The sequence below is a fragment of the Marmota monax genome, unplaced genomic scaffold (genome assembly GCF_021218885.2).
Source record: "Marmota monax isolate L192 unplaced genomic scaffold, Marmota_monax_Labrador192_F-V1.1 WCK01_AAM20220418_F8-fsc00015, whole genome shotgun sequence".
Taxonomy (NCBI): Eukaryota; Metazoa; Chordata; class Mammalia; order Rodentia; family Sciuridae; genus Marmota; species Marmota monax.
The window spans coordinates 13,358,656-13,378,167 of record NW_026692194.1 but is presented as its reverse complement, the minus strand read 5'-3'; the positions used below and the strand labels follow the sequence as shown (position 1 = coordinate 13,378,167).

The 19,512-nt window shown below is 35.8% G+C and overlaps 1 protein-coding gene and 1 long non-coding RNA gene across 6 annotated transcripts in view; one reads left to right on the top strand and one right to left on the bottom strand.

Moving 5' to 3' along the window:
- Positions 1-19,512, top strand: part of Acyp2 (acylphosphatase 2) — a 155,969-nt gene that overhangs the window by 85,707 nt on the left and 50,750 nt on the right. The window lies entirely within an intron of this gene.
- The window catches only part of LOC131423473 (uncharacterized), a 146,004-nt gene continuing 141,312 nt past the window's right edge, over positions 14,821-19,512 (bottom strand). For both annotated transcript variants that reach the window (XR_009225089.1, XR_009225090.1), the window contains exon 3: positions 14,821-15,139. This is a non-coding gene — a long non-coding RNA (uncharacterized LOC131423473). The remainder of the gene's footprint in view (positions 15,140-19,512) is intronic.

The window sequence follows — 19,512 nt, the reverse complement described above, 5'->3', positions numbered from 1 at the left end:
AAGATTTTTCTTTACAGAGACTCATTTTTATGAATTTAATTCCCTGTTAAAATAGAAGAGATACATATAGTTTATTGTAATTACTGCCAACTAGTTAAAATTTGAGTATCCATTTTTAGATACTTTTTGGATTATTGTTCAGCCCCATTCCACTGAGAGCTACTTTTCATGAATGAAATGTTCGTGGATGTAACCTGAAGCCTGAAATATGCTTGCATTGTTTGGCTTGGGTTTTGTACACTGGTACTTTGTAATGAGAAGAGCTTCTGCCGGGCGGCTGCTGTCCCATCAGCTTGGGTCCCAGAATGAACACTGGTGGAGCAAACCTGATCCCAGCCTGCAGCCTGAAGCAGAGCCCCTCATTCAGTCCAGCCTAGATCAGCCAAACCACAGCCAACACACAGACCAGTGAACATGAGAATACATGTTTGTTATGGAAGTCACTGGATTTGGGAAGCTTTGTTGTCACTATTATTATGACTGCATTAGTCAGCTATTGTTTGAACCACATCCCCAGCCCTATTTTCTATTATTTAGAGACACAGTTTCACTGAGTTGCTTAGTGCCTCACTTTTGCTGAGGCTGGCTTTGAACTCGATCCTCCTGCTGCAGCCTCCCAAACCGCTGGGATTACAGGGTTTGGGCCAGCATGCCTGGTGCAGTCATTATGATTTTTAAAAACACATGAATATAGATTCTTTAAGAAAAAGCATTGTTTATATGGCTAACCTATCAGCATTCTGTTAAATTAATTGAAAAGTAATAGCACATAACATTAATTGAGAAGTGTCTCTTGGCTAATTGCCATTGCAAATTTCATTGAGTAAAATGCCTGAAATGAGGAATATGTTTTTTAAGTATTTTTAAAAACCTATCTGTAAGTGCAAGTAATCACAAAATAAAACAACATAGGAGCCATGGCTGATATTTTTTAAGAACCTGGTCACACATGTGCACATATGACAGATATTTATTAAGTACTTTCTATATGCCAGGTGTTGCAAGGTAGGTATTATCCCATTATTGTTGAATGAAGAAACTGAGGCTCAGAAAATTTAGTGACTAGCTCAAGCCTCACTGCTAGGAAAGAGCAGGGTTAGGATTTGACCCCAAATATGCCTGACTTCAAAGATCATGCCATTATTATAATTATTATCTTCATGCTTGGAAGGGTGGAACTAGGAGAAAAGTAGAACTTACAAACTGATTTATTCTAACATTTGTTGTGCTATCTCTGATCATTTGCTGTGTAACCCAGATGTCATCAGGAATTTTCTCCACATTTAGAAAAAAAAAAAGCATATATTTAGTTTGGACTCCAATCCATTATTACTATTATTATTATTAATTTGGATTTGTTTTTGGTACAAGAGATTGAGCCGGGGGCAATTAACCACTGAGCATCCCCAGCCCTTTTTAAATTTTATTTAGAGACGGTCTCCCTGAGTTGCTTAGGGCCCACTAAGTTGCTGAGGCTGACTTTGAACTCACAAAAAACTCATAAAGTGTTTGGTGGAGGTGTGCCCAATAGAAACCAGAAAAGGTGGAGTTTTATACTTGTACTGACATAGCAATTCAAGGTGACCTTGATTGGAAGAGGATAAGTCCTGGGAGTTGGTACTCACAGTCTTTCTGCCTCAGACTCCCTAGCCGCTGGGATTACAGGTGTGTACCACTGCACCTGGCCTCCCAATCCATTTTTTTTGCCCACGACAGCCTCTTTCCACAATTTCTACCAACTCCCAGGCCTTATCCTCTTCCAATCACGGTCACCTTGAATTGCTATGTCAGTACAAGTGTAAAGCTCCACCTTTTCTGGTTTCTATCGGGCACACCTCCACCAAACACTTTATGATTGTTTTTTCAGGTTTTGCTTACAAAACACAAGATCAGGACTGGAGAAGTAGCTCAGTGGTAAAGCACTTGCCTGAGGCCCTGAGTTCAATCCCCAGCATCGCAAAACAAAACAAAACACCCCCAAAATCTTCCACCAATCTCCCCTTTCACGTTTGCACCCTGACTGCAATAACCTGCCTTCCCTTAAATTCTTTTCCCTCTATTTGGCAGAGTAGCTTTCTCCTTCATTTGAATGTTTGATAGCCCAAACATAGACTTTGGGAGTAACATCTCTGCCCACAGCTGGAGCATCAGTCCCTCCCCATCTTTATCTCATTAAAAGCAAAAATAGTGAGATTCTTTTGGGAAACAGTACAAGTTGGAATTAGTCCCATCAGTCTGACAGCCCCCATTTAGCTCAATTTTTTTTTTTAATTTTGATTTTTCAAATTGAATTTCATTGACTTCTCAACATTGACTATTTTGTTCAGCTAACCTTAAATGGTGAGAACTGAAAGTATCTAATATAAGAAAAAGCTACTCTTTTCTTCTTAAATTAGAAATAATACACTTGACTTTACATAAGAAAAAGCCTATCTTTAGAATTTACTTGCTTCCCACCTCTTTCCAAAAATGTGATTTACAAAAATTACAGAGTAAATCTGGATGCAAGCTTTTTCTGTAGTTTTTTCTAGACCACTTTTTCTGTTAGCTCTTCAGAGTGAATTTCGGCAGTTTTGAGAACTTTGTTTATCAGCCTAGAATTTAGATACTGGTATCAATTTAAATAGTCTGAAGCACTGGATTCTGCAATGCTATTTTAGAAATGGTTGAAGAAGTACTCTTTGCTTTTAGATAAGCCCAAATCCAGTCTTGTCTTGCATGGTTTGCCACCCAAAATCTTAATTCCTGTTAGAATTGTTTTATTGTGAAAAAGTCAAATATCAATTGACCAAAGGAACTTCAATTGTCTTTCCTTTCTAATATAATTTTAATTAGTTTTTCTTTAATTTAAGGAAGCAATTTTCCTAGTAATTTGGCAGGCATTAGTTTCTTACCAAAGATACTGCCTTGATGTTTTTTTTCGAGAATCCATGTTTTCTTCTATTTCATGATTATAGCAGCACTTTTTTATAAAAATTTAACAAATATTATTTATTAAGCAAATCATTGCATTGGGGTAGAGGCAAACATACTAGCAATAATAAAAGAGAGAGTGAAAAATCAGGTAGATCCTGAATATGAGATACATTTGGAAGTGGAGTGTTTCAAGATTCCACACCGGAGCATGTCCAGACCCAATGCTAAGATTGTACAGAAAGCATTTTATCTTTGTGTGAAACTTGGTCACATTCTTTAACCATACTGAACCTCTCATTCCTTATCTGTTAAATGAGTAGTATGTTTGCCTTACCTCTTTAAGAGGTGTTGTAAGGACCAGATGAAAACAGAATACGAGAAGGTACTTTGTTCTGCACAGTACCTACAGACATTAGTGATTGAGGGCAAAAGGAGGCAGGATGGAAGAGAGGAGGGTTGCTCTCACATTCATTCCTACAGTGTGGCTGGAAGTGGGTAGTCCTCACATCCTACCTGGTTTAACAATGGCTGGGCAGGGGTTATCAGCCTAGGGCAGGGCAATGATAGGGCCCTTAAACTGGCCCTAGTGAATGCCAATTCCAGTCACATCAGGTGATATTTGAGTGTCTGAATGTGCTGAGTACTATGTTAGGTCTAGAGATACACACAGGCAACATACAGAACTTGCCTTCAGGCAGTTCTCAGAGTGGCGATGGACAGCAGGGCTGGTGGTGCACTCCTGTGCCTCATCAACAGGAGTGAGCTGGCATTTGACAGGACAGGCTGGGCAGGGTGTGGTTGGAGCAGAAAAGAAGCTAGTCTTGTGTATTTTTCCATCATTAAATAGATTTAAAAATAATCCACTATAGTCTTAGCTGCTTAAGACACATAAAAAAGAAAAATAATGAGTGTTTTAAAATGTTCATTAACAAAATTCTGTAATAACACTTTTAAAAAATAAAATAAACAGACAAGGAATGACAGGATCAGCATCATCTTCTTTATAGTTTTGTTATGTAAAGAAAAATTATTTATATGATATTTTTAGGTTTCAAGGACATTATTGTCACAATGAGGTTCTAGTCTATTGCTTGTTTGTGGTCTAGTGGTATGATATTAACTTTGGGGGTATTATTTTAAAACTTTATCTTTTTCTTTAAAAGTTAACTTGCTTGTGATCTTTGATAGATCGTAAAGGAAATCAGTGGATAATATATTATTCATACTAATGAGCGAATTGACAAAACTTTTAAAAATATTTATTTATTTTATTTTATTTTATTTATTTATTTATTTTAGTTGTGGATGGACCCAATACCTTTACTTTATTTATTTTTATGTGGTGCTGAGGATCGAACCCAGGGTCTTGCACATGCTATGTGAGCATTCTACTCTTGAGCCACAACCCCATCCCAACAAAACTTTTTTATTTTTTATTTTTTAAAATTTTGAGACAGGGTCTCAACAAGTTGCTCTGGCTGACTTTGAACTTGTGATCCTCCTGCCTCAGCCTCCCAAATCCCTGGGATTACAGAGGTGCATCACCATGCCTGGCTCCTTGATTGACAAAATTACTCCCAATTGGTGGTAGTCATTGTTAGCTCTGGAATGCCTTAAAGATTTTTTCCTACTTACTTCTTTCTTACACAAATAATAAAATACACTTTCACTTGCCAAGTATACAACGACAGGGAGGGAATGAGGGGAGACATTTGAAAAGGTGCCAAGTAATATAAGCTGCTAACATAGGATTAAGAACTCATTGCAGAAAATCAGGGGTGGTGGGCTAATCCAGTGTCAATTCAGATCTCCTGCAACATCTAACTAATACTGTCATGGAGTTGCTACTTTGGTACCTACTTTAAGTTAAATATTTAGAGAAAACGTGGACAAGTTTGTGAGAAAATGAAGTCTTGTGTAAACATCCTGGGCTTAATTGTTTGTCTTTTCTACAGAGATCCTGGAGTAACACCTGTGTGGCCCAAGTCCTCATCGTGTTACTATAAATTCACAGGATGGACTGAATGCTTTGTAACGTGGTAGCCATCCCCACATTTAAGATTAAACATACACACACACACACACACACACATACACCTAAGTGGTAAACACTCATTCTCCTGGACTCATCTTTCAAACATGTTGAGTACTGGGAATTTTTGTGTGTACTGTGAAGTCACAGTTTCCTCAGACAGAAAATCTGTTGTTATCACTGACCTTATGCAGGCCTGAAAGGGCAGAGTCAGGAAGGACAAAGAATTTACAGTACAGAACTTTCCATAATGTGTTGATGTCAGGAAAAGAGTTGAGCCATTTCTGATAAGAAAGAAGTGTTAATTTTAAACAGCTGCGAAGGTACTCTCTGTGATTTACTCCTGCGAAGTAACAGCAGGGTAATTGATAGGCTGTGGGTCACAAGATGAGTTTGAGTAATCAATCCCTGAGTGAAACCAAAGAGAGGAGAAGCAAATACTGGAAGAAGTGACAGAGGTCGGCCCTGGGAATGGAACACAGAGTCTTTTATGATTTGGTGTTCCTGCACCAGGGTTAGATCTGGCAGGGGCTGCTGCCCTCCTTCAAGCCCTCACCTGCCACTCCCTTACAGAGAATCAACACTTACCAGGAATTGTGAGAGCACAGGATCAAAATTACTTCTAAATTTGAGTTTGAGAAATGTTATTGAAAATCATATCACATTCCCAGAACCCCACCTAACTCTTAGTAGGCCCATCCCTTTTAAAGCTTAAAGAAACATGATGACTTTTCCTAACCTGATTTAGAATTTTTGTCGATGCATTGGGCTGGTATAATGAAAAACTGCCCAAATCTGTGGAATTGGGTGAGAATTTGTTGTTTGTTTGAAGGTGAATATATTCTAAAGATCCATCTGCAAATAAAAATGTGAGTTGAATTTGGAAGTAGACTGCTTCAGTGTTCCAAATTGGACCATTAGTATTAGGATGTTCACAGTTTCAAAACTAGCCTTGATAACTGTGTGTTTAAAGTATCTTTTCTCAAGAATGAATAACAAGTGTTTGTTTTTCCAAAGGCAGTTTAGCTAAGTATTAGGTGTTTAGGAACCAGATTCTTGCTCAACTGAATTTGGAGTAAATCACTTTCTCTATTTCTCCTTTTTTTCCACTCAGGAAATGCACACTAGTTCTGGCCCTGTTGATTCTGAAAGTGTCACACATGAAATTCTCTTTGTTAATAAAGCCTTAAAATATCAGAAATAAGTAGTGATATTATAAGGCTTTATCAATCCAAGGTATTGTTACATGTATGAATAGTGGTACAAATATTGTATAAGAACAGAATCATGTAAATGAATGCTATTATCATTATTTATTCTTATTTAATGAATTTATTTTATAACTATTTCATTAAGTATTTTGTACTATGCCATGAGATGCAAAGGTCCATACATGTCTTTCTTTAGATTCTACTTCTTGGGTCACAGCTTAACAATCCAGAGTCAAGCCAGGAACGGTGGTGCATGCCTGTAATCCCAGCAACTCGGGAGGCTGAGACAGGAGGACTGTGAGTTCAAAGCCAGCCTCAGCAATTTATCGAGGCCCTAAGCAACTCAGTGAGAACCTGTCTCTAAATAAAATATTAAAAAGGGCTGGGGATGTGGCTCAGTGGTTAAGTGCCCCTGGGTTCAATTCCCAAGGGGCACTTAAAAAATAAAATAAAATAAAATAAAAAATCCAGAGTCGAAGATCTAAGTGACCTTGTAGGAGTGGACTAGGCCAGTTCTCAAAGCTCCTTCTCTATTTTGGCTTGATTTTGCATAACTTTCAAATCATCCGCTCTGAAAGCTAAACCCCAGCTGTTCTTCCAGATAAGCCATGATGACAGAGTAGTTATAAAAGTAACATCTCATAAATAGAGAGAAGTATGAACAGGTTCAGGCTGAATGAATGATAGTCCTCTTTCTGTTTAAAAGGAAAAGAAAATAGCTGCAAGCAAAGAATTTTCAAGCCTCTTATTACTTTCTTTGTTTGGGAAAGCGATCACATTTACTGTAAATTCATTAGGAAAAAAGAATTGACATCCAAGGATAAAAGCAGATCAGAAAAGAATAGACATATGGGATCAGGTGATCTTCAGCATTGTGCATAGGTCTAATGATAGTAATGTAACCTATAATTCTATAGATGAATAATTGGGAACCATAAAAGTAGCAACAGCTAACATTTATTGAGTTCTCATTATCTGTTAGATATAGTAGTATGTTTTATCTACGTATTATTCACATGTGAGCAGTGAATGTCTTTGTCCTCATTTTGGAGATGAAGAAATCAAGGTATATGAGAAACTTATTTGAGTTCTTATATAGCTAAGCTAGCTCTCAGACAGAGAAACTGATTGTAAAAATCACTCTCAACCAGTATGCTGTACTTCTTCCCATTAATCTGAAAAGGAGATTCTTAATTTGCAAATAGGTTAACAACAGAGATGGTATGGCAGTGGTGTAGAGCTGGTGGAATTTAACCCTGAGTTAAAGTTCTAAAATGTTTGGGAAGTGGTCCAAATACCAAAGTAATTAAAAAAAAAAGAAAGAAGAAAGGAAGAAAAGAAAGAAGGAAGGAAGGGAAGAAAGATCTATCTAGTCCATTTCAACAGGCATTGAGTAGTCAACGTTGTGGGAGTCTCCCATGAAGTATTAGGGCCCCTAACAAGGCAATAGAGACTTCATAGTTAAAAACCCAGTCAGTGGAAGTTGAAGCATAAGGCAAGGAAACCTGTCATAGTGGACTGGGATAAAATCAGAGCTAACTCAGATGACCATTAATTCAGGGCAGGGGCAGGAAGATCTTTACAAGGGATTTCTTATGTTATCTTCCCTGCTGAGGGCTGAAGTTGAGAGTCATATGCATAGCTGAAAGTCAGAGTTAATTTAATAGATTCTGCTCAGACAGAGAAGCAAGGGCACCGAGCCAGATAGGCCATTACAGATTGGCCCAACTGGGTTAGAGTTCCAGGCAAGAGGCTAATTTTACTAATTTTACTAACATTATTTCTCTACTGTGACAGCTCCTGCTTCTGTGGGACATGGCATCATGTAGCACTGACATTAGATAGCCAAAAATTGGAATAGGGAGGTGAATTTTCATACCATAGTTACAAAATTGAATAGCACCCTTTCATGTATATTTTATGGTCCAATCTAAGTTGTTATTCTCTTTAAAAAATAATATGCTATATAATAACTAATTATAGAGTTCTATAAGCAATTTGGGAGAATATTAGGAAGAATAATTAAATATGAATTGTTACGTAATTATTCATATCATTTATTTTGTCATGACTTTGGTAAAATGCATATGATTTGGGGAGCTCTTATTTTGTATTTTAAAATAAACATTCAAGATAGCAGCACTCCAGAAGAGTCATTTAAGTAACTTTATTTTGCTAGTCCCATCTTTTATTCTGTGGGAAAAAAATAAACAATTGTGTCTTCTTTCATGCAGTGTTTATCCAATTGCCTCCATATTTTATAACAGCTCCAAAGACAGTATGATTATTTGTTCTTTTTAAAGTTCATGGTTTCCTGGATCTAATTGTTAAAAGTCTCCCAAACTTTGCTTTAAGAAACCAGTTTAATCTGGTGAGATGGTGTATACCTGCATTCCCAGCTACTCAGGAGGCTGAGGCAGGAAGATCCTAAGTTCAAGGCCAACCTGAGCTACTTAGTGAGATCTTGTATCAAAATAGAAAATATAAAGGGCTGGGGATGTAACAGTAGTAGAGCAATTGCCTAGCATATGCAAGCCTCTGGGTTTAACCCCCAGTATCTTTAAAAAAGAAAGAAAGAAAGAAAAGAACCTGGTTTAGTGTTATTTGTGCTAATAAACTATTTTCCAGATAACTGACATCAGGCAAGGTTGTTTCTATCAAAATATTTTTGTTGTTTAATCTGTGCATTAGTCATGTGCTTTCATGTGCTTCCACTCTTTGCCATTATGAAATGGGTCTAAAATGTGCAAAAAAAAAATGCTAAGATATAGAACGCATCCAAGAAATTCAGCGTCTTTCTATTACATAAATTATCTAAATTGGTACGGTTCGTGTGCATCTTTGAATCTCTTCTCTGGTTTAGAGGCAGAGAATGCACATGGGTTTAGCTCCCAACCTATGATAAAAGCAGGCATCCCCATTTAATGAGCTAAAACTTCAGCTAAATCAGTTCACCTTTCCGAATTTGCTTTCAGAGTTTGTCAGTTGGAAATAATACCTTAAGAAGAAACAAATGTATGTAAAGTTGCAAACTCAGGTTTTCAATGGGAGCTGTTATCGCTCATTGGCATCTACAGTGTAAGACTATTTCACTCCAGAGAGCTGCATCATTTTAAATGATAAGAGAATGCTTTTGATGTAGGAGTCTGTTTCCTGTCTCCCCAGCACTCCATCACAGCCTGCTGCTGCTCCATTAGCTGTTGCTATCTGCAGTTAGTGCTGAGAGCTTGGGGTGCTTCCAGTTGTAGGAAGTGATTTATGTACATTATTTCATTTAAAAACAGCAGTCCTTTCAGGAAATTATAGGGTTTTTTTTTTTTCTTTTTTGCTTTCCACCATGACTTTGAACTATTTACCTTTTCTTTTAGACCATATAGTCTTTTGACTTCTGTATCTTACTCTATTCCCTGCTTTGTACTAATTACAACTATGTTAATTATGTGACTTTGGGAAGCAAAAACTTATTCTGTCTCAAAATATAAAGGGATTTTTTTTTTAACAATCACTGAATAATTCCTCATTAGGCTTTCTTTTTATTTCTCCTCCTCCTCTGTGGTTCCGCTTTTGTATTGGAAATGACTGCAACAGTTCATGAAATGACATCCTTACTACACTCACTCTATGTAACAGTGGAGAGTTTCTGTTCTTCTAGATTAAAATCTCTTGGCTGGACCTTTGATTGGATGGGTTTTTATGTCTTGTGCTGCCTCTGACACACTCACTGTGACCAGGGAGGCTGTAATGCATTGACTGGCTTATCCCTGCTTTTCCCTGAATCAATCACTAGACAAGAAGAACTGGCTTAGTTCAGACCTACACCTGAGGTTGTGGTCAGTGTCACCTAAATCACCCTAATCATAAAGGAGCAGGAAGTGAAATGGGTGCAGGAAAGGCTTGTCTTCTTCCCAGTCTCAAAGGGAAAGCATACACCTTTTCACTTTTATTTATGAAATTTTGCTGTCAGGCTTAAAAATATATACATTATTTGTCAGTTTCAGGAAACCATCTTCACATTTAGCTAAGAGTTCTTTTTTTTTTTTTTAAATAGTGGATGGAAGTTGATTTTTATCAAATTTTTTTTTCCTAAATCTGTTGAGGTGATTCTTTATTTTTAATGCAATAAATCACACTGATTCTTAAAGCAACTTTAAGCATAAAGTCATACAATAAATTGCACATATTTTAAGTATACAGTTTGATAGCTTTTGGTATATGCACAGACCTTAACCCTCATTGCAATCAAAATAATAGCCTGTTTATCACTGCCCTCCAAAGATTTGCTCAGCTCTCCAGTCCCTTCCCTCCCACCCCGTCTACACCAACCCCCAGGCAATGCTTTACTTCCTGTCACTACCTATTAGTTGTATTACTGGTTGAAGTTTTGAATGTTAAATTAAACAACCCAATTTAATCATTATGTATTAGCTCTCTTTTTTGCATATTTCTGTATTCATCTAACATTACATGTCTATGTATATAAGTGAGATTGGGCTGTGATTTTTCTTTTTGCTGATGTCCTTGTCCTGCTTTGGTACCAAGGTTATGCTGGCCTTATACAATGAGCTGGTGGGGTGTCCTATTCTCTTTTCCATTCTGTGGAAAAATTAGTGTGAGATAGGTGTGATTTTTTTCCCTTTAAAAATTTGGTTTGAATTAACTACTGCACCTAGAATTTTCTTTGTGGAAACTTTTAAATTATTGATTCAATTTTCAAACAGATAGGGGACTGTTCACATTTTATTTCCTGTGCTGTCAGTTTTTATAAAATGTATGCTTTCTTGAATTTTTTTGTAGAAGTATAATCCAGTAATGTGCATAATATTAAACATACAGCTTGATTTTTTCAAATGTACAACTTATTAACATAAAGTTGTTCATAATATTTTCTTTTCTATTTTTAATACTAATCTTAGTTGTAGTTGGACACAATACCTTTATTTTATTGATTTACATGTGGTGCTGAGGATCGAACCCAGGGCCCCCACACATGCTAGGTGAGCGCTCTATCGCTGAGCCACAACCCCAGCCCCTGTTCATAATAATTATTTCTTATTGTTTTAATGTCTATGAGCTATAGTGATGTTCCCTCTTTTATTCCTGATATGGGTTATTTAATCTTATTTTCTGTATTTCTTCCTTTTTCTTTTTCTGGTGGTACTGAGCTACATTCTTAGCCTTTTTTTTTTTTTTCCCTAGCCCTTTTAGTTTTTGAAGATAGATGTCACTATGTTGCTTAGGGACTCGCTAAATTGCTGAGGCTGCCCTCTTTTCTCGGTGTCTCAAGTAACTGGGATTACAGGTGTGTACCGCTGAGCCCAGCTCTTCCTTATATAAACTTATCATTTTGAAAAGCCAATTTTTATCTTTATTACTTTACTCTATTACATGTGTATTTTATATTTTACTTGTGGATGGTTTTTTCTTCATTTGTTTAAGTTCTCTTTTTAACTTTTTGTTTAACACAATGCTTTATTTTATCATATTTTTATTAACATTTATTGGAGATATTAATGGGGTTCATTGTGATATTTCAACACATGTATACAGCAGGCTAAATAATTAGTCAAATCAGGGAAATGAACATTCTCTCTCCTTACCATTTCTTTATATTTAGAGTTTCCAGCTCCTTTCTTCTTAGCCTTCATAAATTATATATAATAGGATATTATGATTTATGGTTATCCTTCTATGCTGCAGAATACCAGAACTTACTCCTTCTCTCTGTTTTGGTATACATGATACATTCTCCCTTTTCCCACCCTCTTCTCACCTTCCCAACCTCTGGTACTCACCATTCTACATTCAGGTGGACTAAATTTTTAGTTTCCACATATAGGACAGAAAATTCAGTATTTACCTTTCTGTGTTTGGCTTATTTCACTTAATATATTGTCCTCCAATTCCATCCAAATGGATGCAAGTGACAGAATTTCATTCTTCCTGGCTGAATAATATTTCATTTTGTATATACCACATTTTCTTTATCTATTCAACACCTTTTACCTGTTTTTATTTTCTAATATATATATTAGGAATATATATATTTATTTATATATTAGAAAAGATATATATTAGAAAATTATTATATATATTCTAATATATATTAGAAAAGAAAAACATATATATATGCCATACATTTTCCTCTTATGATGAGTTTAAGATATCTCATTAATTTTTATTAGTACTTAGTTGAAAATCTGTTCCAATTTCCATTGTGACTTTTTTATTTGACCCAGAAGTTATTACTGAAAAGTATATTTCTTAATTTACAAGAATTATAAGTTTTCTAGTTATATTTTTGTCACTGATCTCTAGTTCCTTTGCAGTCAAATAATTAATTTTGTAAGAACTCAAATTTTTGGAATTTGTGGCAATTTACTTTTATATATAGTTGATTTTTTTAAAAACATAATGATCCATGCATATTTGAAAGCAATGTATACATTATGCAGTTTTGGGATAGTACTGTTATGTGTGACTATTAGGCCAAATGTGTAAATTTTATTGTCCAAATTCTATGTTATCTTTACAAAGTATTTGGTTTGATGTACCTGAGAAAGGTATGTTCACATTTCTTACTATGATTTTTTCACTATATTGTTTTGTCAATACTGTTTAATATGTAATTGTAAGTGACATTATTAGGTAAATAACATGTAGAATTATTATTTGATACTGTAGACCTTAGACTTTGATAAATTTTGAAATATACCTATTTTTAGTAATGATCTTTTTCCTTACAGTCCCCTTTGTCTGATATAAATTGAGCTTTTAAGCTATTGTTACATATTTGAATCTTATGTATACTTAAAATCTACTAACATATTATTATAACCTTTGCTATATTCTGTTAAAATTCATTTAAATTCATCCACATTTACCTTTTCATTTTTCTATTTTCCTTCCTGCATCTGGGAGCTGAATATATTCTTTAGTAGTCTCTTTAGAGTAAGCAGTTGATGAAAAATTCTCTACACACACAAAAAAACATCTTTTCTCCATCCATCATTGAAAAGTAATTCCATCAGAAAAGAATTTTAGGTTCACACCTATATTTTTTTCAGCACTTTGAATATACTTCATTTTCTTCTGATTTCTCTTAATTCTTTTGAGAAATCAGCTGTCAGTCTAATATTTGCCCCTTTGAAGTTGGTCAGCCCCCCAACAGGTTTCCTTTAGTATTTTCTCTTTAACTTGGATTTTCAGAATTTTTTCTGAAGGGTGTGATTTTCTCTTTCTTGCTTTAGGTGCAGAGATCTACTTGAACCTGTAGCTTTTGCCAGTTTTTAGAAAGCTTCAGCCATTATCTTCTTAAATATTGCCTCCTTCTCCTCCTCTCTTCCCTCTCTTCTCACCATCCTCTGGCTTTCTGGACATGCATGGATGGACCCCTGGAACCTGTGTGACCCCATTCCCTGCCACACTTTGTCTTGCTACTCAGTTGTCTCTAAATACTTTGCTGTTTTTCTAACAAGTCAAGCATGCTTCTGCCTCCAGGTTTTGGAAAATCCTGCTTCCCTAGCCTGGAAGGCTGGTTTCAAGGTATGTCCAGACTTACTCTCTTACATGCTCAGCCCAAATGTGTCCGTATCACAGAGGCTGTCCTTGGTCACTTTTTCAAAAGCATCACCTAGACCCCTCCCCTCCACATCATTCTCTCACTTTTTTACCTGGTTTCATGCTTCTTCACAGCCCTTGTTACAATTTTGACACATTATATATTTCATGTTTATTTGCTTATTCTTTATTTCTCTCCATGAGAATATAAACTCCATGAGAGAAGAGACTTTTCTATTTTTATTTTTTCTCACAACTGCATCTCAACCCCTAATATATAGGGCCTGGAGCAGAGTAGGCACTCAGTAAGTATATGTGGGAGGATGAATAAATAAAAGACTATTAAATAATAAATACTATTAAATAATAATAAATAAAGATAGAGATCTCTATTGATGAAGAACCAAACAAGAAGTAAACTAAGCAAGACTTTTAATTCTTATTATCTATATTTTTTCTGTATGTAAAATTATTATGGATCACATTTCTAGCCATCAGTATTACCCAGAATAGCAAAATTAAACCTTAGTATGTTTGGAAATATTGCTTTGATTAGTTTAACTGGCATTTCATTTTGCTTAGGCTTGTGCTTCACAAGTTTTTAAGGACATTTTAGTTTTTTTAATTAAACCTACCAGCTGGGCATGGTGATACACACCTGTAATCCCAGTGGCTCAGGAGGCTGAGGCAGGAAGCTCACAGGGTTGAAGCCAGTCTCAGCAACCTAGTGAGGCTGTAAACAATCTAGTGAGGCCCTGTCTCAAAATAAAAAATAAAAGGGCTGGGGATGTGGCTCAGCGGTTAAGCGCCTTTGGGTTCAATCCCTGGTACCAAAGTAAACAAACAAACAAACAACAACAAAAAGAAACATAACCTCTACCAAATTAATGCATGATTTTCCAGAAAATTAATGAATAAATAGACCCAAGAATCCTTCAGTGTTTTCTATAATGTGAAATTGTTGTGATTGCACATAAAATTTATTAATTTATTTTGGCAAAATATTTTGAGTGCTTTTAAGTCCAAAGGCTAAAACTGGCCAGCACCTGGTACTATCTGACCTATTTCATTTGTGGCTTGTTGTGCTATCTGCTGTGTAGATATTTAGGGATTCATATGACATCATTTTTATGGGCAAGAAATCCTAACTCTGGTCTTCTAAATGTTTCTTGTAAATTTATTTCCCTATATAAATCATAAAGTCACCTATAATGCCTAGACCTATACGTAATATGCAGCCATCCTACCTACTCAGAGGGAATCTATAGTGTGGATCAAAGCTGTTTGACTGGAGAGTCTTGACTGCTAATAAGGTTTTTTACCTCACTGCTGTCCACAGTATTTTGCCAGATTGCCTGAGGTCAGCATGCCTTCCTGATGTTCATGGGCTGTGCTGCTTTTCCAGGAATGTCTCAAAGGGATCCTGCTTGAAAGAAAAGATGCCACACTGTGATATTTTGCTGCTTATAAAGAGAACAAGAATGGCCTCTGTCTTGTTCTTTCAGCCAGCTTCAAATAAACCTATCCTGTTTAAAAACAGAAATGGAACTGATGAAGTCATCAACCCAGAGTCTCCCCCCACCACCCATGTACATTTTAGTCAGAAGGAATCTGAAGATATAAAGAAATGCTTCCTCAAAAGGTCAAGGAGGAAAAAATACCCACCACCCCATTGCTCCTCCCATTCTCTACCCGTGAAATAGGATTGTTAGTATCCAATATGAGCTAGAGTGTCTGATTCTGCGCCATATGTCCTTGTTAGAAACACTGAGCTCATAATGACTAAAACCCTCCAGGGGGTTGTCAAAGCCACCAAGGTTATAAAGGGCACAGCATTATCACAGCTGAACTAAAATTTAATGTGATTTTTACTTTGCCACCCATGGAGACCTAAGCAGGTGGTATGACAGACAAACTCTAAATAGCCAAACATGGTGTTTTTATGGCAGAATAGAAAAGAAACTGATAAATGTTTCTGAAATGTCATGCATTTACATGTGAATTTATTAATTTCTTTATTTTAAAAATTATTTTCTTATGAGAAATTGTTATTTAAAAACAATCCCTGAATTTAAAGTATTTATGACAAAAAGTTGTACATACACTCACCAGTTAAAAATTAACTGGTCATCCCCAGAAGGAATGGTGAATCAAGTGGTTCAGAGACTTAGAACTCTGTCATCAGGGGTGGGAATTTCTTCTCAGAGCAAAGTTAGAGGTGTTACTCCCCATGTGACCTGGTAGGTGTTGGAGAAGGATATGGGGTTACCATATTGGAGGTGAGAGTAGGATTGCAAATGCCCATAGGGTCAGTGGCTTGGGAGAGAGGGAGATACCATGATCTTAGTGTTGCATTTTTAGAAACTAATTTTAGGTCACAAACACCGAAGAAGAGAATGAGGAATACATGAATACATTCTCATGGCAAGCAGAGAATCTAATAAGAAAATTGGCTTTTCCCAAAAAGTAGCACTTCAGACTTTTTTCACTTGGAAAACTCTCTCTTCTTCTCCATTCTAAAGATATTCCTTTTCCTAACAACTTGGAAAGGTCTCTTCAGACCTCCTGACCACACTTAAAGACATCTGTACTCTCTCTATCCTCCATCTAGTTTTCCCATTTTTATTGGTCCTCAGAACACATCCCTTGCCTCATCATACTTAGGACAAGTTAAAACTTCTAAAAGGAGGCTTCTAATACAAAGGGTGCCATTTAGATGAGCAGTTCTGTGGTGAGATGAGCAACCCTCCCACAGAGAGGATGAGGAAAATAGCAACTTAAGAGTCAGAAACTTGCGGCTAGACAAGGGTTTCTTTTGCCTAACAGTAGGACCTTGACTACCTTTCCTAGTTTACTGGCTTAAGCTTTAAAATAAGACCCCTTTCACCTTTGACATGTGATCCATGTAGGACTTTATTTTACTTTAGCAATTTTAGGAAGATCTTTAGGCTGAGGGGATGAATCTCTGTTTTCATTCAGGCATAGAGGTTTTGTACCATTTAATTTTTCTTGTCAAAGTCTTCACTTTTAATTTGAAAGTCTTTATTTGTGGGGGGTTTTCCTTCTTCTTCTCCTTACTCCTTTGGCTAGCTAGAGTGCAGGTGCCATTCAGATGGTCCAAAGAGATCTTCTTTGCAACCTTAGAGCAAGGCATGCTAAAGTAGAGCCACCCTGCCCCTCTCAAAAGCTTATGAATGACAAGTCATGAAAAATGTTTTTAATTAAGTCCATTATAAGTTGAATTAATATCTAATTCAGGCATAACTTGGGAAACTGTAATATATGCCAGATGACCCTTATCCAAATTTCCATGGAAATAGCAGTCTTACAACACAGTATGTTCTTGGACTGTTCCAAAATTATCAGCCGCTTTAAGTGAGATTGACCTTCAAAAGGAAACCTTTTACTAACAAAATGTATTGAAGTATGTACTCAGGTGCTCAGGAAATAGGCTTAAGATGAAAACCATTTACTCAAAAAGATTCAAAGTTGGGCACGTTGAGATGTGCCTGTGATCCCAGCTACTCAGGAAGCTGAGGCAGAAGAATCATGAGTTTGAGGCCAGCATTTATAATAAGACCCTGGTATGGAGGGGAAAAAAAAAGGTTCAAGACATAATGCCTTTGGGCTTTCCTGTAAGACTTCTTTGAAACTTTTGATATTTTGTTGTTTCCATTTGAAGTTAAACAGTGGAAGGGTTTGCAGAAAAAAAAAGTTTTGTTTTTTCCTGTAAGAGGTAAAGATTCATCTATGTTAGGAGAAGTGAAATAGTCTTATTCTTTGAATGATCAAATAAAGTTCTAGTTCAAGGGATAAGCCATATTTCAATAAGACCAGATTTATTCATCAAATGTATTGCTGTTAAGAGTATGAAAACATTTCAGATGAAATAATAGCATATGGGAGAAATTAGCCATGTATTTATAAAAACGCCTAATAAAAGTGCAGACGCCATGACTACATGGCGTGCTTGGCGAAAGTAAGGGCAGGTTTGCTGTATTCATAACAGTTGAGCTAATGTGTTCAAACCCGTGCATACCCCTGCAGAAATGACTCTAGCAGCTAGGCATCAACCTACAGCAGCTACAGTTTTACTTTCTACACAATGTCAAACAAGACAGAAATAACCAGGCTTCATAAATAGAATATCCTTTTAGAACTCAGTAATCCTAAAGTGACTTGCCCATCACTGATGTCTGTCCTGTGAGATCAAAGGTTTTTGTCTTACTCATTTGGTCCTCTTTGTGGTTGCTGGTTTTCTTTGTTAATATGGAAAATGAGAATTTATTTGACAGGATGAACATATCCTATGTCTTAGGTCAAATGTGCATATTTAATCTGAAGGTAGCACCTTTCCTTGTGAAGTCCCTGAATCATTAATCTGCATCCCTTTGGTATTCATCCTTTCTCACCATTTTAAGAATTTGCTTAATATGAATTTATGTATTAAAGTGATTAAAGTGCTCTGTAGTAAAGAGATTAGCCCCTTGTCTATAATATGACTATATTTTCCTCCAGTTTGTCATTTTTATCTTTTTAATGGATTTTTTTGCTTTGTAGATTTAAAATTTTTTTTCACATCATTTTATTTATGAAACTTTTTCTTTCCAGATTTTAAATAGAAAGGCTTCCCCATGCTAAGATAATAAGGAGATAGCTTCCCTTGTTTTCTTCTAGTATTTTTATTATTTCATGTTTAATTTAAAGCCTTGCTCATTTGAGTTTTTCTGGTGTAAGGCATAAGGCATGAATACAATTACTTTTTTAAATGCCTCTCCAGTTTTTTCAAGACATTTTTGGAGTTGTCCATCATTTCCTCACTGACTTGAGATAACATGTTTATCATACACAATTTCTATAAATTTCTATGTCTAGACTCCCTATTCTGTTCCATTGATTCATGTGTCTGTTCTTATGCCAGGAGAATGCTTTTAATTATTATAACTTTATATTACTTTAATAAGTGCCAGAAATAGTCTCACATTCTTATTCATTTGTGTTGGTTTTCTTGAAATTCTTTTTTTTTTGATATGTACTTTAAATTTTACTTGTCTAATTTTTCTCCCTCCTTATTTTTAGCTTATTATAATTACAATAAATTTGTAAATTAGATTAGGAGAAACTGACATGGTTCAGTTTTGAAGTTGAGTCTTCCTATCTAAGAACTTTCCCTTTGTACAAGTCTGAGTGTTTGAGGAATACTTAAAACTTTATTCATAAATCTGATACATTTCTAAGTTGTTTTCTTAGATATTTCATCTTTACTGTTGCTATTCTATATAGTCTTCCCCTGTTTTAGCTTCTAACTCACTGTGTTTGCATGTCTGATATCTATGTAGTAATTCTATATCCTGCTACCCCCTTACTAAATTTTCATGTAGTACCTTTTCAATTGAATATCTTAGATTTTCCAAATCAGCCACAAAGTGTAAATGTTTGATTTCCTTCCCTAAATTTTTATACCGCTAAATAGGTTTTTATACTTCTTAATTGTATTGTATAATATCCAGTATAGTTAAGTAATGGTGGCAATAAGTGAGCATCCTTTGTTACTGATTTGGTGGATATTTTCTGGTAAGGTCCCAGTAAACATAATGTTCAGAAAAGCCCCAGTATATTTGCAGCCTCCCTACCATGCTATAATCAAAGCTCTAAAATATTAATGAAGAAACTTAAGACCCTCTAGTTCACTTTCATCCCATCATAATTAATAAATTCCAAACACAGGGAGATTGCAATTACCACCCAAATTCCCAAAATTAAATTAGAAGACAAACTGGAACATTGTCTGTTAGG